Source organism: Serinus canaria, chromosome 1A, assembly GCF_022539315.1.
Source record: "Serinus canaria isolate serCan28SL12 chromosome 1A, serCan2020, whole genome shotgun sequence".
In the NCBI taxonomy this organism is placed as follows: Eukaryota; Metazoa; Chordata; class Aves; order Passeriformes; family Fringillidae; genus Serinus; species Serinus canaria.
In genome coordinates this window covers 16,361,751-16,383,702 of record NC_066314.1, presented here as the reverse complement: position 1 = coordinate 16,383,702, position 21,952 = coordinate 16,361,751, and the positions used below count along the sequence as shown (strand labels likewise).

Genomic DNA, 21,952 nt, shown 5'->3' with positions numbered 1-21,952 from the left:
ACTTTGAAGATGGGAGCAGAAACACCAATCATGGCCAGTTACTGGTTACTGAAGGAATGTTGGCAAGTTCAGTAGAAAGAGCATACCACAGAAAAACAGAGAGCATGCATCTCACACATGGAAAAGACCCTTGTACGAGGTGCAAAAAATAAAAAAAAAAAAAAATAGCCACAGAGAATTGGCTGCTGCTTCTTCAGGGGCAGAGGCCAAGGAATAATGGGATTGCCCATGAGCCTCTGGATGCCACACCTCACCACTGGGATCTCAGGAAGTCTTCACTCCACAGCAAGTCTTTGACCTCCCCAGCAGTGATTGAACACAGCATTTTGATTTGCTATTCACTACAATCTGCAACTGCAACCCAGCAATCATACATAAAGTACTATCTTTACAATCTAATTGGGTTAAGTATGTTAGGATTTCAAAGAGCTCTTTATGTGTGTGTGCTTTCAGCTCCAGCCTTCCCACATGACAAAATGATTGATACCACAGAAACCACTCAAGAGTAAATGCAGACATAACAGATGAGTGCAGCATGAAAATCTGGGAAAGCTGTAGAATCTCCATCATGAGAGGTCTGAAAGCAAAATAACGGCCCAGGTGTACTCAGATCTGCTGTGTGCTTTTTGACTTATTTTTTATGATTCTACAGAAAAGAATAAATGCTAATTTAAAAAAGTATTTACTAAAAATTTATAATGGGAAAGGAGACTTTGCAACAGAACTGCAGCTGAAAAATGGTAATGGTGGTATCCACGTGTGCTATCTAGTCATAAGCACTTCCTGTTATTACATTTAACATATGTAAGAATGAGATCTAATTTTAAATCTAACACACCAGTACAGAAGAATTACCCAAACTATAACACTCAACTGTATCAGACGTCAGCTAAAACTTCACCTTAAATGGTTACATAGCTCAGATCTTCCACAAGTCAAAAGGTCATTGGCAGTCATCAGTAGGGATGGGCCCAACACAGCAATACTTAGAAGGCATTAGACAATGGTTGGGTAAAAACATTGTTGCATACATAATTCCTAATCAGTTTTAAATATATAAGTAGCATATATGAAAATAAAAACTGGCTGTTTGCTGAGATATGCAGTAAATTAAAGTAAAAAAAAAAAAAAGACACTATGTATAGCTCCATAAAAGTTATTTGCTCAGTTTGGCTGGAGTTAGAAAGGTAACAGAACAGCACTCAGAACTACAGTTTGCAATACTCACTGTGCATAGTATTAAAACTGGTCTTTTAAAATAGCAAAAATGAATCCCATTATTAATCTCTATCTTTTCAGCTGTTCAGCAAAGCCCTGTTGAATATAAAAGTATTCTTGGTCTGTTTGTTCTAGAGAAAAAAGTTAAACATTTTAACAGAATTAAAAAGAAATCTACAGGAACAGACAGAATATAGTGCCCAGCATGTTTAAAAATCATCAATATTAACTGCACCGTTGCTGAGCAACAGAGATGCAACAAAATCTCATACTGAAAAGCACCTATATATTCCACTTTTTTTTTTCGGGAAAAAGATTCAAAACAACAATTATCTTAGGAACAACATAATTAGAAAGCTGATTGGAAAAGACTCCGTTTGCATAACTTACTTAATGTCTGCGTATTTTTTTTAGGTTTTGCACAAATTTGTGGCCAAATACACAGAATTATGCTCTTATTCACAAAACTAGAGAAACATGTCATGCAAGCTAAGAGTTTTCTCAGTCTAATGCATCAGATTCAGAAATTTTTTGCAACCTACATGTTACTATGGCAACTTTTTTGTTTCTTCAAAATTTAAATTAACTTACAGGCTTCGTTACAAACCCTGTATTTCCTTTGTGTTTGTATATAATTTTTTCTCATATATGGAATCAGAATAGATTTTTACTTTAAATGGCTACATTTTATATTAAAGGATGAATTTATAGTCAGCAGAAGTTGGGATTAAATCAGTTTGTAAGCACATCTCTGCTTAACCTTGACTTTTAAACCATAACAATAAATAAGTGCAGGAGAAAGCAATCAAACAAATTAGTTCTATGGCAAAGGTGTCTCTCTTTGACTTTTACAATTATAAACTTCTAGAAAATGAAAATGTGCTGCACATTTCAATCCTCTTTTACTGTTAATTCCATTGAAAACCCATTTTACTGGGTTTTTATTCACTTTTTTGTAACAAAACTTGTAAAAAATCTGGAAAAGAAAGTATGACTGCTCTGTTTTTTTATGAAGAAAATTGTGTTTTGATATTCCTCTCTAGTTCTGGACAGACTGAATTCAAGAACCTGCCTGCCTTAAGATGCAGGGGTGCCTGCAGTTCCTGTTACAATGAACATTACAGGAATTATGTAAGCCCAGAGATAGAGCTGACATCGTCATCACCATGTCAGAGAGTCATAGCACCAGAATGAATCTGAAAGAAAAGCTATCCCTTTTAATTTGACTCCCATTTCTTGTCTGCTGAAAAAAAGAGAATAGCAAATCTCAACTTGTGAAATGACAAGAATTTTCAAACTACTCATTAAAATACCTGCAACAAACTTTCATTTGACACCATTACTAAACAAATATAATTTCTATGAACTGAGTTTAATATTAAAAATTATTATAAATCTAATGCATTTTAGCTCTTAACATAATGGAGCTCACATAAGTGAGGAAGAAAACTTTAAAAATGACAAGACAATAAAACACATGAAAACACAGGAAGTTAACTACATATAAAACTTGGTTTCCCCATCATGGGCATCTATGCAACCTTTTGTAGTAAAAGGAGCCCCTGCCTATGGAAGGGGATTGAAATAGATCATTTTAAGGTCCCTTCCAACCCAAACTACTCTATGATTCTGTGATCTGTGGTGGCTGTCTTCCTAAGGGAACAGTTGCCCAGAAGTTTGCAACGAAGTAATCTAGTGAAAAATAATCATCTAGTAAAGAAAAATGACTTATAAAAAGGGCACAAAGCCCATGTTCATCCTAGATCTCTGTCAGTATTAAAAAAAAAATCAGACTATATTCCAACAGAATTAAATCAGGCTACTGGTAATTCATTAGCTAGTACACAAAACCCTCATGCCCAGAGAACTGGATCACACAGCCAGCCCTATTCTAAGCTAAAAATCAGACTGTAACAATTTTATAATGGGTAAAGGGACAGTCAAGGCTATACTTATATAAGAATACAGGCAGAGGGAACACAGAATTTATTTCTAAGAGAGCCTAGAAACTAAGGGAAAAAACCCCAAGAGTACTCTGAATCATGAGATCCCTTGACCATCTCCTTTTTTGCCCATGCTCCATGAGTGCATGCAGAAGGAAGCTGCATTCTCTTTGGAGAGCATGCAAGAGAGAAATTAAAAGTAGACAAGAACTACTAAAAAAATTCAGCATCTAGATGATACAAAGCATTATGCCTGTGAAGAAACACTGAGGAGAAATGATATTTCATAACTTCTGTTATTTTAACTATTTGCTCATGTATAATTTAACAATCTTTTTCTTGCACTTCTTCTGCGAACAGCGAGCATCTCTAGACTCGTTAAGTGACTGCAAGGATACGGCTCTGGCTCTAGATAAGGCCTAAGTGCATAATTAAGTAGAAGCACACACTACTAACACTAATAATTCACTGCATTGGAGTATCAAGTTGCACCACAGCCATAAATTTTAGGGTCTGTGGAATAAAGAAAATGGCCCCATTTTACCATCAGAAAACAGTGCCATCAGAAGCTGCAGCGTCCAAGAATGGGACAAGGAACTGTAGCAAGGAGCAGAACCTTCCCAGTTAAATACATGCTTCAATCAGTTGTTTTGTAAGAGTTTCAGCATGGATTATCTTACAAAGATATTTACCTCACAAACCTCAGAGATGGAAAGGACACTATCCCAGATCAATAAACCAAGGCAAAAATATACCAAAGTAAAACCTTAGTGCTGCACAGGAGCATAAATGAAAGCACCAAGAACAACATCATTTCAATGGAGACAAGATTTCATTCCTAACATCAAACAATCATATTGTTCCCTTCAACTTTACAGATTTACTTTCTCAAGGCTGTTACCAAAGTTTAAGTTTGGTTACGTGAAAAATCATGTCTGGTTTGCAAAATGCTTTTGGAATCAGAAAAGTGCAACAAAAAGGAGAAACTGCTGCTTATTTAGCATATAACACCTTTTTTAAAAAATACATAACAGTACAAGTGATGCCTATATATCACAACAAAATGGATATTTGTCTAGTTATGAATTAACCAGTAATTATAATAAATCTGTTGGGCCTTGCCATTAAATTAGTAGGTGGACATGGCCACAAAAATGCTCCATCCATGTTTTATTGTACAGTCTCTAACTGCAGGTAATGAGAGTTCTTGGGTCTTCAGCCCATCTGAAAATCATGTCACTATTCACTAATTACAGGTAAAATACACATTTAATGTTTTAATAGTCTTTAGGGAAGACATAGAACTTCTTAGAATAATAAAATACAAGAAGTTTTACTAAAATGTTAATCAAAATAATGTGAAATTGAAAAGAGTCAACAAAATGGGGCTGTTACTAAATTCTACCAAAGAAAATAACACATAGCAAAGTGATTTTTATCTTTAAAGACTTGCATATAAAACTCATCAGCATCCATTATAATTCTATAAAATAAGATAAGGCAGCATCTGGTACAATCTATACAGTTTTATAGCCAAGTACACAAAAATGCTTAAAACAGTTACAAGATCTTTTCACAATAAATGAAGCTGAAGCCTTTTTACTTCCTTTACCAACATGCATTATAAAAACAAAGGCAAGAGCTAGAACAAAAGAGAAATAAAAAAGAACATTCATTTCTCTTAATGACTAAATAATACTTTTAAAGGATTAACAGATAATGGGACCTGCTGATGCACAGGAAGAAAAAGCATCTTCACAAGCATTTTAGTTTAATCTCAATTAGTTCATAGCCATAAGCAAGGTGATACTCAAGCACTGACCATTTCAAACAACTGTTTGATTCTCTTGAGGCTAAATCTATTCCCAGATTCACAATGCACATCTCCAAAACATGTGCCAGTCTGAGTAATGGAGCAGAGGTTTGGTTTTCTTCTTCCTTAAAGACATACATTTGTATTGAAAGAATAATGCAGAAAAAAAAAGTAAATACAATATAGACAGTAGCAAATTTCAAAAGCTACCGTATAACATCGTTGTCAGGATTAATTAGCAGCCAACACAAAACCACATAAAATGCAAGTGCTTTTTCAAAAGATAGTGTAGAGGGACAAAGAAATTTTAAAGATTTCTTTGTCTTTTAAAGACAAAGAAACTTACTATATGACAAAGAAATTTTGTCATATAGTAACTTCAAAAAAACTTTTATTTCTTGTCTTTCACGAAACATTAGTACTGCTCAAGAAAGCAAGAACTAGTACCTAGGTTCTCTACATCTCTAAGCAGAAAAACTCAGTAGTGCATAACTGTTCCACAGACACAAAACGATTCCACACAAAACTTGCTCCAAGCACAAGCTGTGGACTATGAATATATTTGGTTTGCAGGGCAATGTTTGGGGAGAGATGGGGGGGCTTTAGGGATGTCTTCTGTGAGAAGCTGCTGGAAGCTCCCTCTGTGTCCAAGGAAGCCAATGCTGAGCAGTTCCAAGAAGGACACACCGGTGGCCAGACCCAGTGGAGTCCATCAGTGATGGTGGTAGCACCTCTGTGACTACATATTTAAGGGGGTAGGGGGGAATCTGTGCCACACCAGCAGCACTCAAAAAAGAGGAATGAGAATATGGGAGAGAAACAGACAGCTCTGCTGACACCAAGGCCAGTGAAGAAGGGGAGAAAGTGCTCCAGGAGTCAGAGCAGAGATTCCTGTGGAGACCATGGTGAGGCAGCTGCCCCCCAGCAGTCCATGGGGAGTAGAGCAGAGATCCCCCTGCAGACTCTGAAGGACACCTCCATGCTAAAACAGGATAGATGGATGCCCAAGGCAGGCTGTGGCCCTACAGGAAGCCTACAAGGAGCAGGCTCCTGGCAAGACCTGTGGATCCAGGGAGAAAGGAGCCCACAGTGCAGCAGGCTGCCCTGACTGACTAACCCCACAGAAGGAGTCATGCTGGAGAGCTTTGTGGAGAAGTGCATTCCATAGGAGGGACCCCATGCTGGAGACAAGAAAGAGTATGAAGAGGAAGGAGGAACAGAGACAATGTTTGATGAACTGACTGCAACCCCTCTTCCCCATCCCCCTGCACCACTCAGGAGAGAAGGCAGAAAAATTGGGAGTAAAGGGAAGCTCAGGAAAAAGAGAGTCAAGGGGTGAAAATCTTTTAAGATTTGGGTTTGTTTCTTGTGACTCAACTCTGATTTTCATTGGCAGTAAATTAAATTAATTCTTCCCTGAATTAATTCTTTATTAAGAAGAATTTGTCTGTGATGGTAATTAGTGAGTGATCTCTCCCTGTCCTTACATCAACTCACAAGCATTTCTGTCAGCACAACTTGCTAATTCTTCTTTTGCTACCAGATTTGGATCTATACAGACATCTAAAAATTGGACAGTACTGCATCAAGATAAAGACCATTGCAGACTGCAATGAACACAAAGCTTTTAACAACCCATAGCACCAAAAGAGGCACATGTTAGCAGAGAACTCCACAAAGCCATTTGCATCTCACCCTGTTGTGGGGCAGGTTCTGTGTTTCCCATACCAGAGGTCAGAGTAGCCATAGAACAACCTGGAGACAAGCCCTACACATACTGGGGTAACAAGAGCAGACTGGCAGAAACAAACAATCTTTAACACAAATCCACATCTTATAAAGATACCAGAATGTGAATTCAACTAATATCTCTATTTCACTGCTCATTGCATATGAAGAAGTGCAAACAGAGCACGGTCCTGATTCAGAACACCTTTGAGTCCTAAACAGCTTGCAAGATAAACAGTACTTAAAAAGTAATCTTCATTTACATGAATCATGATATTTTCTGTTACTTTTTTTTATTGTTTGTTCAACTAAAAAAAAGGTATGATTTAGCTAATAAAATACTTTAAACATTAGCTGATTTCTTGGATTTTTTTTTTTTTTGTTCTCAGATATTTTCAGACCCCAGAATAATTTCTCATGAGCCTGTTGACTTCAGCAGCCAACAGAAAATTGCCCTGAAGTTAAATGTTTAAATATCTTTCACCTTTCTAAGTTTTAGGTAAATGCACATTTCAGAGAATCAGACTTCAAGGGACTTCAGGAAATCACCTAGTCCACCTGTCTGGTTCAATTTAAGAATACTGTTCCCAACAGACAAGATTGTGATCTGAAAATAAAACTCTCCTATTCCACAACTTCTCAAGAAAATCTATCTCAGTGCTTAACTGTTCTTGCCAATAGCAAGCTCTCCCTACAGCACAGCACAGATCTGTCCTGCTGCAACCTTTTCCAATGTCTAGCTTAAATTTCCCTCAAATCAGTTTGCATTCATTGGTTCTTATGATCTCCCCACTTCACAGAAAGGATGGTTTGTTATTCTCTAGGAAGACTTTTACCCACTGAAATCTCTTTTCATGCTAGTAATCTCTTCTCTAAACTTGGTAATACTGGTGTCTTTACTTCTTTCTTCTAGGTCATATCTCCTAAAGATTTAGCTATTCCCTTTGTTCTCCTGTGGATCCACTTAATCTTTTCTCATGTGTGACTTCAATTACACATGCAGACTTTGAAGCACCACATAGCCTTGTGGAACATTAATAAAAAGAAGAGGTTTAGAAAATACTTGCCCATTACAAATAATTTTTTTTACCTGATAATTTAATACAATCTCCTTTCCTTTATATGGTCAAAAATAATACATCACTCATGTGAAAACACACATTAGTACACGGTCTGCCTTAAGAAAATATTAGTACTCTTTATTTCCATATTAATTTCCTGTTTGGACATATTCCAAACATGTTACTCATTGCTTCTCACAAGACTAACAACAATTAGTAGGAAGATCTATTGCTCTGAGTAAGATTTACTTATGAACTGATGTGGTGCCAAAGGTAAAATATAATGAATGGGCATAGAAAGCATATTTAGGCAAATAAAAGTTTTTTTTTTAAACAGAACCTACAATCACTATGTGTTATAAGTAGCACGAGGATGCAACTTCTAAGAAAAATAGATCTTAGCTAAAATGCAGTATTGGGTGGAACAGATACCCCAGTTGGCCAGTCATACTTGGCTGAATGATCAATTCTAACTGGGATATCTAAATACTACCAAAAAACAAATACTGTTATTTTAATTAGTACAATTGTATTGTGTCTTTTTTTCATGTGGTTAGAAAGAACTTTTTAAAAATATATACACAAAGAGAATAATTTTATCTATGTTTTGACTAGTGAATTTTAAAAAATATGGCTTCTCTCAGCAATATTTTATTGAACTCAACTTGTAAATACATTCCTTTTTTTTTTTTTTTTCATTTGGCCTTTTTAGTTCAGTTTCAAAAAGTCTCAGTTGTGTGTGTCTTGTTTGGGCAGTTTAATATTTGATACAGTGTATGCCTGCTAAGAAAAGAGAAAAATAAATATTAACCAACAGATCTAAAAAGCATGCACTTTTGTATGATGTGACTCACTCCAGTCTATAGTACTGCCTTTAGGAACAGGTAGTGCTGATAAATGCTGAGAAAGGTCAATAATTCATCACTTGTGCTCCTGGGCTATGAAAGCAGGCAATCGTAAAAAGGCTACTGAAAAATCTCTTACTAATGGCTTTTTTTAAGTTGCTCAGTGGGGAAAACTGGGAGATTTATACCATCGATGGTGCAGTTCCCTGTGAAGACATACAAGTTGCTCATAATAAACACCCAAAGTGAAAGACTATTTCAAAGCTTCCTCCCATGGGCAGAAAACCTGTCAGACTCCCCATCTTGGTCCATCCCAGCACAGCAGATGCCACGCAGAGAACATCTTTCCTGCCTCCCTGAAAAGAAAACGATTGAGAATTTTGTCTCCATTGCTTCCTTTCACTGCTACACCTCTCTAATCCTATTAAAAAAAAACAAACAAACAAACAACAGACAGGAAACATCAAAAAACTTCAAATATTTTATCTCAAAGCAGGACCTCCTCTCATTTTTCTGCAGCTCCAATGAGCCACACACCATAGCTTACAATTGGGTCTTAATTCTAGTTAGCTGCCATAAAACTATATCAAAAATGCAAAGAGAGATTGGATACCTTTCACATTTTCTTTCCTATGCAGCCCTTATTCAAGTCTAGATCTTTTCAGCCACCAATTCTGTTTCCTGGATGGGAAGAGTAAACTTTCCACTTCAGCATTCTGTGCTTCTCTCTACCCTGATGTCCTGCACTGAAAATATTGTTCATATCTGCCTCTTCACAACACCCCTCCAAAAATGTATGGAAAATAAACAGTTGAAAAAAATTACACTACAGTGCTTTAAATGTAACAAACCCTTCAGCAAATTTGCAGCTGGGACACGCTGTCCTCAACTCAGTTTTACTATATATAGGTAACACATGCAGCACATCTGGTATGCGAGGTATCTTACTGTTTTGAGACACAGGTAAAGCATAAAAGGGAAAACTGAAAAAATAAAACAAAACAAAACTTTTTTTTTCCTCCCACATTCTTAAAAGCAATTATCAGTCTGAATTTAACTGGTTTAAGTATTTTTTAATGTTTTAAAGATATAAGAAAAATTAAAAGATAGCAATATAATCTGTCATACTAAGTCACATTCAAGTTCTTTCTAGGAAAATTTTGAGGGCCAAAGGCTCAAAACATTTTAGAAGGTAACAGCTCCTTTCCTCAAAAGGTTTTACACAGCAGAAAACATTAGGAATACCAGCTTCCTCAAGCCATCAGGTTATATGAGCAGAAAGCTCTTTAAAAATCATCTTGGGTATACTGTCAGTAGGCTTTTTCAAACATTAGCAGAAGAAGCAGCAGAGTTCTTTGGGGTTACACAGCTAAACAGAATATGTGCCTTATTATTGTCAGTGTCAAAATGTACATGCTAAAACCAAAAATATGCAGAAAGCTTTTTCTGTCATTTTAGAGCAGGATAAAGTATTTAAATATGTATAAAAAGTGACAGAAAAAAGATATTAAGTAAAAAACTTAGCCAAATTATTATGTGTAATACTGCACTATTTTAAAAAAAAGTGCTGTAGTATTTTTCACTATTGTGACACCAATTTCTATAAATAGAATTAACACAGAAGTGCCTACAAGTGTAACGAATAATTGCTAATTTTTGCCTGAGGAGAAAAAAAAATATAACTATGAAAAATTTGCTAAACAGGTATCTTATTCATATATATAAGTAAACAGTAAAGCTGCACAAATGATACTAAATTTTGGTTTATAGCCATAATCATCTGGTTATTAAAGAAGTACTGGAATTCTCTTGTGTCAACTACTGCAGTGTATCAAAAGAAAATCACCTTATTTTACACAGCTTACTGAACATCTACCCAACAGATTAGGAATCTAGTTTTGGGATCTGAATATCACAATCCTCTATACTTTAAGAAAGATTCTTATTCTTGAGATTTAATCTGCTCCTGTGCATTCCCTCTCCAAACAAAGCTAACATCAGCCAAATCTCCTAAACCATTCAAAACATCAACATATCTTTTGATAAATTAGACATTCCTATCCCCCAATGAGTTATCAGCACATAAATAAAACTTTAAAGTATACCCAGGGCTGTAACACGCCTTGGCTGCAATGTACAGACACCCTTCTCAAGTTACTCCCTAACTGCCCTACTTTCCATGAGACTCAAAGACATTTAGAAACTGTATCCTTTACCTTTCCCCATCACTGCAGTGCCTGAATGGTTAAAACCTTCTACTACATGAAAGAGGTCCTTGTCAGGGACAAAGGAGTTTCCACAATTGATGGGGTGTAACATCAACTCAAATGTTTTTCATTTCCCTGTGAATAAATGTGTTAAACAATATTAGGTAATGAATCACCTAAAATCAGACCTGGGTAGTGAATATACTTGGTTACTTTAAATTTTCAATAGTCTATGCAAAAAGTTTTAGATACTGAAATTTTAAACACTCCTTCATAGTGACTGCAGCTGACTAGAGTATGTTAAACTGCTTTGCTTGAAGAACAGACAGGCATGGGACTGCAATTATATATCACAATACCCTTTTCTGGGTTCACAGCTCTATTCATCTTTTAGAAACACTGAAGGACAGATTGGACATAGGGGAACGGATTAGCCACAGGACGACCTGTATTTCCACACAAAAGCCTAAGTGTGGAAAAATGGCACCCTGTGTTACCCATTCTTCACTTCCTGAAAAAAACATATTCATGAAAATAGACATTTAAACAGCTCTTTCCCACTCATCTCAGAACAAGCGTTCATTGTTTCTTCACACCATTTATGTGTAGTAATGTAATGCTACTACCAAACTGCCTCAGTTCACAAATGTATATAAAAATATTTAAGAATTAGGACAGGCCCACTTCAGCACAGGAACTAAAATGAAATCAACACAAAATTAACATTAATTATGGAAAAAAAAATCTCAGTTGGCTATTGCAACATATAATCTCATAATTATGAATGGGACTGAATGAGGGTTTGGTTCTGGTAGTAAGTTTCAGCTGGATGTCATGGAAGTTCTACACACTGTAGCCACAGAGTACAACTGAAATTATAAAAAAATACAATGTGTTAATAGGCCACAAGACTATAACCTACCACAGAACATCAGTAACTCCAAGTGAGTAAAAAGAAAATTAACACAGAAAAATATATGTAGTAATTATATAATATTATAGTGAAGATCATGTCAGTTTTCTGTTAAAATCTAGCTCTGGAAAAATAATAAGGAGTAAATATTTTGAAAGATGCAAAAATTGAAAGAATATGCATTAATAAATCAGGTTTGAACTTTAATTAATTTTACATGTCATTCTTCTTAAATCAATTGTCTTGCATACAAGAGATGCTTGGTGTATGGACTTGTACCATGAACTTGTCTCAGGAGACAGGCGTTATCAGCTAATCTGATCAAGCTACTCACACTGGTGGCTTATTTGAATGTTCTTTGGGACAACAGAAAATTATCCTTCTGCACAAGAAATAATCAAATTAAAATGTCCAAGCATTTAACTTAGGAATTTGACCACACAGCTGAGTTACAAACATCAAGCCTGTGTAGCTCATTAGGCTCCAATGGGAAATTAATCTTTTGGCGAGGAAATCAACAGTCTAACATCATGTGCAATGAGACATAGCGTTCCTAACTTTTTAATAATTATAATGTAAAGGGATAACTCTGACATGAGAAAACTATTTCAAATCTTATGAAGGTACTGAGGTCATCTCACATGTATTCTTCTTTATACATATTTACTTAATAAACTAATGTGGTAGGCATATGGTTAAATTATTTGCCAGTTCTTTCCTCACACTTTTTCTTTTTGTTTTCTTATTGAAAGTAACATAAAACACCAGGTTCAAAAATGAAAAAAAAGTAAAAGTAAATCTTATTTTGCAAACTGCTTACAATACATAGTTTAAATCCAGTGTTATCTATTTCTCACTCTTTTATATGCCTTCATTTAGATATCTTCTGCTTAAACCATTCACTTTTATTGGATAGTAAAAGTTCTTCATAAAAAAAAAAAAAAAGCTCAGTCATACCATGCAGATTTTCATTCAACTCCACCAAACTATTTCCTGTCTTTGTTGAAACCACAGTGAGGAAGGAATATATACACTGCTGAAGTAATGGCATGGAAAGGGCCAAAATGCTTTTGTGGAGATTAGCACCTGTCAAGAAAAGTCTGACAGATGTCCCAGTATATGCAATTTACAGTCAGTATACAGTTTTCATAGCTAAAGTAAGCAGAAATTGTTCAGGAACAAATATAAACAAACTGATCTAATTAAGTTATCCAGCAAGCTAAAGAGCTTCAGTTTGCTGCCTGCAGTCCATGTTAAAAATGGTTACAATTGCTAGAAAAATGTAAAATGCGTTAAAAGTCCTTCATGTACCGCCATGGGTTCTGCTTTCATAAAATAATTTGCTAGCTTTCTATTCCTACAAGGCAGGATGAAGTATTTTAAGGGAAACAAAATGTTTCTTCTTTTGAAGATTTTTTTACAGTAACACAGACCTCAAGCCCTAAAAGACCGAAGAAAAAAGCAGTGTAATGGCACATAGAGTAAAAAAATAGCCTGAAAGTCTGCAAAATCTCCTCAAAACAGGCCATGCTATTAGACAGATATGTAAAAATACAGTTGTCTGAGCATTTTAAAAGAATGTTAAATAAGTCACTATGTGGGAGGCATTGCACACAATGCAATTACAGCATGGAGAAAGGAGAAATCTTTAGCACTGGAGAGATCTGAATGATGTTCCTAAATTAACAAAATCAGAGTTTATTAATTTCAGAAAAAAAAAAAATCTGTGAAAACAGAATCTCATGTTTTGCTTAGACTGACACTAAATTAAAATCAGTACTGACACTTCAGAGGTTGCAAGGTAGTCACTCTGCCCAGCCTTGAGTGAAACTTTGTCCCAGTCATAAAAAAGTTTTCTCCCTGCTTTACACAGCCAGCACTCCAAACTGAGCTTAGCTCCTTTTTCCTCCAGCTACACTCTCAAGTATATTACAATGATAAAAAAAGAAATAACGGGTTAACCAAACCCCCCATATTATTGTGTTATTTTTGCTAATACTGCTTAAAAAACAGGACTGCACTTTCCACACACCACAAAATATACATACATTTTTCAGGATCCACACTTGAATCTCAGACTAGAGTTTGCTGTACAAGTAGCAAATGGACTAATTATTTTAACAGTAGAGAAAAAAAAGAAAATACTAATTTCCTGACGAAAGAAAACAAAACAAAACAGGAGCAATATAAGGGTTACTCCCTAGGAAAAATCCTTCTCCTCACTTCATCGAATATTTTTTTTCACCCAATTCAAGTAGGGAAAAAAAAAAAAAAAAAGGGGGGGAAAGCCTGCCCGGCAATTCAAATTACTTTCTCCTAAAAATTGTAATCATAGTTTTCTGACCAGAAGGTGGTAAAAACAGGAGCCTTGAAACCACGCAAAGGCCTCTTCCCGTTTCGGGGCAGTGAAGAGAAGGAAGCCGCTGAATGCCCAGGATTTGCTCTGCCCTGCCCTTTCCATAGAACTTTAGTGCCATCTATTGAAAATGTACTGAATAAGGAAGAGGCAAAGGATGCCTATTGATTTGGTATAAAAATAAGACGTTTACTTGTTAAGGGGTTTTTGGTTTATTAATATTCCCATGATGACTACTGTTTTGTGGTCATCTGATAGCAACAAATATTTTCTGTACACTATACATGCCCCATAAAGAAATGAGACGTCAGCTAAAACATCGAATATAAACACCATAGAGATTTCATATATATATATATATTTATATATACATATAACGCATATACATTTAGCAAAGATGTAAGTCCAAGCCTACCTATTACCTAAAGCAACAAAACTGAGAAGGCTTTAACGGAAAGGAAAAATAGCATGGAAGCACTGCTGTAAATAGAACATACTGGAAACAGTAAAAATAATTAAGGCACCTCGTAAAGATCTTAGTATTAAAGAACAGGATATGTAGACATGCACATACAATTACCTTCTTTAAGAAACTGTGAGTGGATGACAAATATAAGAAAACAGCAGATCGCTGCTCCTGCTAGTGCCCATAAAGCTTTCAAGAGCTGCATCTCGGTCTGAAACTCAGTAAATACCCAGAAAGTCACACAATGAATTTCCACAGCGATGCATCAACGCTTCCCTCTGTGCGCCAGGCGCGGCGGCTCCCGGCAGGGACCACACTCCCGAGCAGGGCGGGCGAGCCCGGGGCTGCGGAGGAGGGGCCGGGGCTTCACACCCCGCGCGGGGGCAGCGGCAGCGCCGCGCTCTCCTCGCCGAGGCAGCCGGCGCGGGGCCCCATGAATCAGCGCTCCGTCTCCGCGGGAGCCGCGGCGAGCCGGCGGCGGGGGCAGGGAGCCGGCAGTGCCGGGCAGGGTTGCGCAACAGCGCCCGCTGCGCCGCGGGGGCGCGGGGCCGCCGCCGCCGCTCAGGGTGCGCCGCCGCCGGCCGGCGCGGGGCGCGCAGGGGCCGGGCCCTCCCCGCCGAGGCTCCGCGGGAGCCGCTGCAGCATCGCCGGGCTGCGGGTGCCGCTCGCTCGTCGGGCCGCTGCTCCGCTGCTCGCTGCCACGGCTCGGGGAGGAGAGAGCGAGCGGGGAGGGGAGGGAGCGGGAGGGAGGGATCTCTCTTTACTGCAACTTCTCCCGGCTGGCGGCAATTTGTTGCACCCCCTTCCTCCTCCCCCGGCTCGGAGATGCTCTCCAGTGCGGGTGCGACGGGCGGGAGGGAAGTCAGTTCAGCCCGCCGTCCCTGGCAAACACGGGGCCGCTCGGGGGCTCTGGTACAGATCGCTGGTCTGCTTTTGGGCTCGCACCTCCGCCGCCGGGGCTCCTCGTCTCCCGGCCCCGGGAGGTCCCCCGGGTGCCGTGGTTGGCCCCACTCCCTCGCCCGCCGTCCGCCCGCGAGGTCGACCCCGTCCCGGGGCCGCGCCCCGGCGGTGGCACCGCAACGCGCCCTCCGAGCAGCCGCGCCGGGCTACGGCGGGCTCTCTCAGTCTACAGGTTGATGCCTCCGCTGCAGCAATCCCCGCGGAAAACAGGAGCGTAAATGAAAGAATCTAATAAATCAGCGTGAGAAGGAAAAAAAAAAAAAAAAAAAAAAAAAAAAAAAAAAAAAACCCACCAAACCACAGCCCACAATAAAAAAAAAAAAAAAAAAAAAAAAAAAAAAAAAAAAAACCAAAAACCGGAACACCAAGGCTGTGATTTTGCTGCCACCCTCCCACTCCAGGGGAAGGAGCCTGCCGCGGCCACCGGCTGCCGTAGAGCAGTCGGGCGGGGGGGCTGGGAAGGCCGGGGCGGTGCTGCGATGCGGGGCCGCTCCGCGGGGAGTGCACGCTCGGCTCCGCCGTGGTGGGACGCCGTGTAGCCGCGGCCAGGGGCAGACGGGGCGCTCCGCACCCGGGGTCGCCCCGACGGCCGGGGCTGCCCGGTCAGGGCACCGAGCTCAGTGCGCACAGGCGGCCGGCGGCGGCTTGGCGGTGCGGGGCATGGCAGGGTTAACAACCGCACGCCAAAGCGCTGCCCGAGCCGAGCTCCTTCCCGGTGCCCTCTGCCCGCGCAGGCTCCGCGCCTCTCACGTTCAAACGCCGCCGCTGCGCCGCGCAACCTCCGCGGCGCCTGCGTGTCCCGCAGCGCGGCCGGCGCTGCCCCGCGGGCGGAGCGCGGAGCGAGCGGCGGCCGCGTAATGCGGGGAGAGGGGCTACAGCAGCGGAGGTGGGGCACGGCAGGTGCGGTTCGCAGCCCCGCGGAGGCTGCGGGCCGAGGGCTGGCGGCCAGAGCCCCCAGCGGCCTCGGCGGGCCGGACGGTGCCACGGCCGGCACGGCGGAGCGTCCTCCCGCCGTGTCCTCCGCGACACGCTGGAAGTTGCGGGGCTGCTCGGGCTGGCTGTAGGCTCACTGCACAACAGGGACAACGACGGTAACGCACCGACCGCCAGTGAGCTATCCCGGTTTCTCCGGGATAGACATCCATAGTTTTGGAGATTTAAACCGAGTAAGGGAATACTTGCACGCTGAGAGCTTTGTTTTCATAGCACCTTGGTTGCATCTGCATTTATGATGTGGATTGCGGTTTTGATTTTTTGGCTTGTTGTTTGGGTTTTTTGGTTTTTTGGTTTTTTTTTGTTTGGTTGGGTTTTTTTTTAATATTTCATATTTAAATATTTGCTTAATTTTAAGAAACCAGGAAAGGGTTTCCAGATACTTGAAAGGGCAGATTAATAAAAGATCAGTATTTTTATTGGGCAAACATCTCCCCTGCTGTTGATGATGGGTCTTAAACTCATCCCTATGCCTTTTCGTTTTTCACAGATAGCACAGGGAAACATTAAAAACAACCATCTTTTGAATTTTAAACTTCACACAAATCCCTCTAAACCCATGTATTGCATTTACTATATTTGAAGATTACAGCAATGCAATGTTAAAGCAATGTCATAGCTACACTGGAGGAATTCCACTGTAAATCTTTCATTCTTTCTGAAATGTACACTTTGGTGAGAAATTTGCCATGCTTGGGCACAGTTCAAGTTGGGTTTTGTTTGTTTATTTGTCTTCTAGGTGAAATAAAAAAGTGTCAAGTAGCTAAAGAAAATTCACACATTTTATATTTAAGCAAACAAATCTCTCTCTCCCCCCTACCCCCCACCAACATACCACCTTTAAAATCCACAGGTAACTTTAAAATCCACATGATTTTAAAAGTATCCAACTTCATTTTACAGTCTGTAATAATTATCTTTTAGTCTGAAAACATTTAGAGAAAAATCCTCTGAAAAATTTTACTCATTGCTTTCTTTTTTTTACTAAAAGCACATGAAGATCTACTGTCAATGGGTCAGAACCTCCAACAGCATGTTCCATCTTGCACCTCCTTCTGAGGGGCAAGATGGTGCTTTCTGTCATTTTAAACTAGTCTTACTTCTCTGAGCTTCTGAATTGGACAAATATGCCTGGGTTTCTGTGGCCTTTAGGGAAGACCCTTCATAAACAAAACATCAGAACATGGCATTGTGCTCCCTGGCCACAGCAGAGTCACTCTACTTGCACACTAGTGGAAGTGGGAGCAAAATCTGGTTCAGCACTCACACTGTATGGACATATTTAGTCTCATAGCAACAAAGAATTCCAGAAGACTTCCCATTTGAGAGGACAGTGGTACCTGGCAACGCCACTTGCTGTACTACATAGGGTTCACTCTCAGTTTTGTGTTTTCTAAAGAGCTTTGGACATTTCAAACAGGGTTGAGTCCTAGTCAAAAATATCCATCTTCAATTTCTTTACTTGTTACCTGCAGAAAGATTTATAAAATATTAAAGATAAATCAAGTTACCCATGTAGACTTTTCTGGAAGACTTTTCTGAATAAATTCCACTGATAAAAATTCCCCCTTATCTTTCAGATTATTAAGATTTGCATCCCCAACTAATGGAATAACACCTGTCAAATAACTCCTAAGCTGCTTAGGCCATAACAGATTTGCAGAACTATCTCTGCATTTCCAGGATTTGTGCTGATCCCATTCATCTCCAGCAACACAGTGGCAAAAAGCTGTGATCCTAGCAGTAGCTCCTTCTAGGGAACCACTCCACAGGTGTTTTCCCCATTGTGTTTTCAAGTTGAAGGAACAATGCTCAGCACCTGAAAGCTGATAAAGGATGCTGATGGCGTTGGCAGACAATTCTGATAGAGAAGACTTTTGCAGCTGGGAGGAGAAGTGAGGAATACATTTTCCTGATGATCAGGGAGCAAGAGCAAATGTGTAAGAGATAAAAGATCTGAGATCTTACAAGAAAGCAGCAGAAAAATAAGTGCATAATTTTCAAATGTATGTTCTCTTTTGGAAATACAGCTCATTTGTTCTTTTTACGAAAAATTCAGTTGAATTCTGCAGAATTACTAAAACTGGAACTCGGTAGCAAAAACAGCAGCCTTTGCTCAAGTATAGAAACTTGAAAAATTATCCATACTCTGCATTTAATTTTGTGAAAAGATTCTACCAGACTCTGTAAGATTTATTCTTCACTACTGAGATATTTTATAAATAAAGATGTGCTAAAATTCCTGGAAAACAATCATGATCAGATTGTATTCCTTATACCTAGAAATAAAGTCCTACTATTTCCAGCTGTGTCAAATGCCTTTTGCATAACTATTTTATTCCTGTTCATGCAATAAACCCCCAAATTATGCATGGCGAATGCAGATCTAAATGCAGGAGCACAAGATGTGACGTTAGCCTATTTTAAGTAATGAATTTGGAAACTACTTCTGGCTTTGAAAAAAAAGAAAAAAAAAAGAGACAATAGCTATTATTAGGTTATCTAGCCCAAACTTTTGCCAATGCCCACTGGATTTCATTTTTGTTACTTTTGAGTTACTCAGGCAATAGTCTGTCACCAGCCACTTGAGGTGATTATTCCAGCCCAGTGGTTCTCTCAGCTGGAATGTTTCTTTTGATGCTAAGTTTAACATTTTATTTTGTTGAAATTCACCCAGTTCATCTTTCACATATGCCAGAAGTAGCATTATAAATCCTTTTCCATTTTGAATCTAACCAAAATATAAGATATATTGAATAGATGGGAATGAGTACAGACAATTATATTTCCACTAATTATTTTTAGCAGCATTTAAGCATTTTTTTTCCTCCTCTTTTCCCTGCAGACCAATGGCTGGCTTGAATTTCTTTTCTTTTCAGCTAGGCACAACTACACCAGTCCTCAAAATCTTATTCCTGGTCTTTAGCTGATGCTGGGTAACTGCCACTGAAGTAAAAATTAAATCTAAAGTAACATCTATTGATCTCTGTTTTGTGACATGATGTGGCTACCATAGGAACCACAAATACATTTGATTATTTCTTTCCATGAACACCTAAAATTTTCATTTTTTTCCCTTGATTTACCAAAATAGGTGATATTTATTATATCTTTAATATTTTTGACAGATTATATGCTGCTTCCCGTCCTGTCTCCTAGTGGCAGATTCATAAAAAGGATAGCACAGCCTAGTCAATTTAGAATTACCACTGTGTGATCTCCTTGCTAACAGTGCATGTTTACTTAGAACTTTTGACAGTTTAAGGGTTATTTTAAGTAATCTTGTTTAATTTTGCTTTTCAGTTGCTTTATTTTGCTGTTCATGTCTTCTTCCTACCATCTTACTCGCTTTCTATTCAGGTATGATTTTCTTCCTCTTTTCTGTTTATAAAGATTTGTGCCAGCAGTTGATGCCATGTAGACAGTTTTCCCCTGGGAACTCACTGAACATTCTCTCACACAGCATTCACCATTTGGTAACAGCTTTTGGCCACTACCAAAAAAAGGAGCTACCTAAGTTAGAAGTCTTGTGAGACCATTCTGATCCCTTGAACCACTGGTAAATTCTCCCAAAACACATTATCTGAAATCACACAATGCTCCAGCACAGGCACTATGTGTAGTGTAGCATCCTGGGTTTGCTCACAGAGCGGGAGCCTAGAGCCCTGGGGCCTGGCCACATTGCTATTCTGTAGTGTTCTCCTCATTGCTGCCAGGGGCGTTGGTTCCAGGGGAAGGAAAAAAGGAAACATACTCTAGGAGTTCACCATTTCGTTCTGTTTCTTCCAGAGCCCCTCTGAGTGTGTGCCATGGCACTGGTGCGAGAAGCAGCCGGGGGAATGGAGCAGTAGAGCCTGAGCTGAGACCAAGCCCAGCCAAGCCTGGGCTGTGCAGACAGGAGCTGAGCCAAGCATTGCTGGCCACAGTCAACCCCAGCAGTGCAGAAAGCAGGCAGCATCATGGAGAGGATTTGGGGGGTTTGTCCATCATTGTTTTTTGTTGTCTCAGGCTCAGGGATGTGGAATGCTGGCTGTGGAGTGTCCGCCACCTTGTCTTAGTCTCAAAAATAATTGTGAACTGCTGCTGAGCTGCAGGAATGTCCCCCCTCTTGTCTTTGTCTCAGCAACCACGAGGAACTAAACTGAGGTGTTACTGAACACCCTTTGTGTGTAAAGAACCATCTCTTTTGTATACTTTTGTTATTAATATTGCTGCTGCTACTGTGCATTTCTTATTCCACTGCTGTTTTCTTTCAGTAAATTGTTGTCTCAACCCACAGTCTCAGCTTTTGTCCCTCTCTCACCAGATGGGGGCTGGAGAAAGGGGAGTGGCTTATTTGAGGTTTAATTACCAGCAGGTGTTACACCACCACATGCAGTCAAACACTACTACCATATTCCTTCATCCATGTTGTACCCCTGCATCATCATCCTCACATCTGCCTACCAAGAAATCTCCCCTTATACAATTCAAATCTTTAAGCAGTTCAGTTCTGAAATGTTGCTTTTGTCCTCTCTCATTTTGCTTTATATGCTCCACCTGTTACAGGGAGCACCTCAATTTGCAGTAGCTGCTCTGACACATTTAACAGCACAATTATAGATGACTTGGTAACCACCCATTGACTAAAAATAACCTAGCAACTGAAGACACACTTGGGTATTTATACTTAGATATCCCAGAGGAACCCTTCACAGCTCCTGTAGCTGGGGAAAACATATGTATCTCACCAAATGCAGTAGGCTAGGAATCCTCAGGGGTGGGGGCGGAGGGACGTAGGGGAAGTGATAACATTGCACAGCTGAAAGATTTTCCAGACAACACTCTGCCAGCTAATCCAACTCTTATCCAACTAGCTCTGCAATTAAGGTTTCCCACTGAGAACAACGACAGTATTATGACCTGGGGAATTTTCTACATAAAAAACCTCTTTGCATCTGGGATTGAAAAATTTAGAGCCTTAAAATCCATCTCCTACACTGATATATTTGCCACCATTACAGATCCTAAGAAACTCTAATTCCAGTATGCATATGAGAAACTGCATGAGCTACGATGAATGAACTACCAGTGAGGAGGGAGACAGGCAGCATATCCTCTGCGAAGAATCTGCAGTGCTGAAACTCATTCTTGCCTTCCAAAGTACAGATTATTTTATTTTTTTTAAATTCAAGATGTACCAAGTTATCACACAACCTGATCAGAAAGAAATATTCTGATGTCTGAAGAAAGAGAGATCTAAATGATGTGACTTAATTTCTGTTATACATTATTACATGTGCTATGGCTGCCTGTGGCTAGTTTTATATTTGAGCAAAATAAGAAACTTGGAGTTTAATTGAATGAACCCCATGTGTCTTAATGGAGAACTTGTATTACTGCAGTGTCTGTCTGCCCATCCTTTTTCTACTCCCTACTGTTTTTTTCTGGTTTATCTATGGCCTTCATC

General features: G+C 39.5%; 1 protein-coding gene across 2 annotated transcripts in view; it reads right to left on the bottom strand.

Moving 5' to 3' along the window:
* TAFA5 (TAFA chemokine like family member 5) overlaps positions 1 to 21,952 on the bottom strand; it is a 400,155-nt gene that overhangs the window by 273,569 nt on the left and 104,634 nt on the right. Inside the window, exon 1 of one of the 2 annotated variants that reach the window (XR_007780561.1) lies at positions 14,665 to 14,857. The exons of the other annotated variant lie outside the window; for it this stretch is intronic. The gene's annotated coding sequence lies outside the window, so the exon portion shown is untranslated. Of the gene's footprint in view, positions 1 to 14,664; positions 14,858 to 21,952 lie in introns of those variants that run through there. 2 annotated transcript variants of the gene reach the window in all.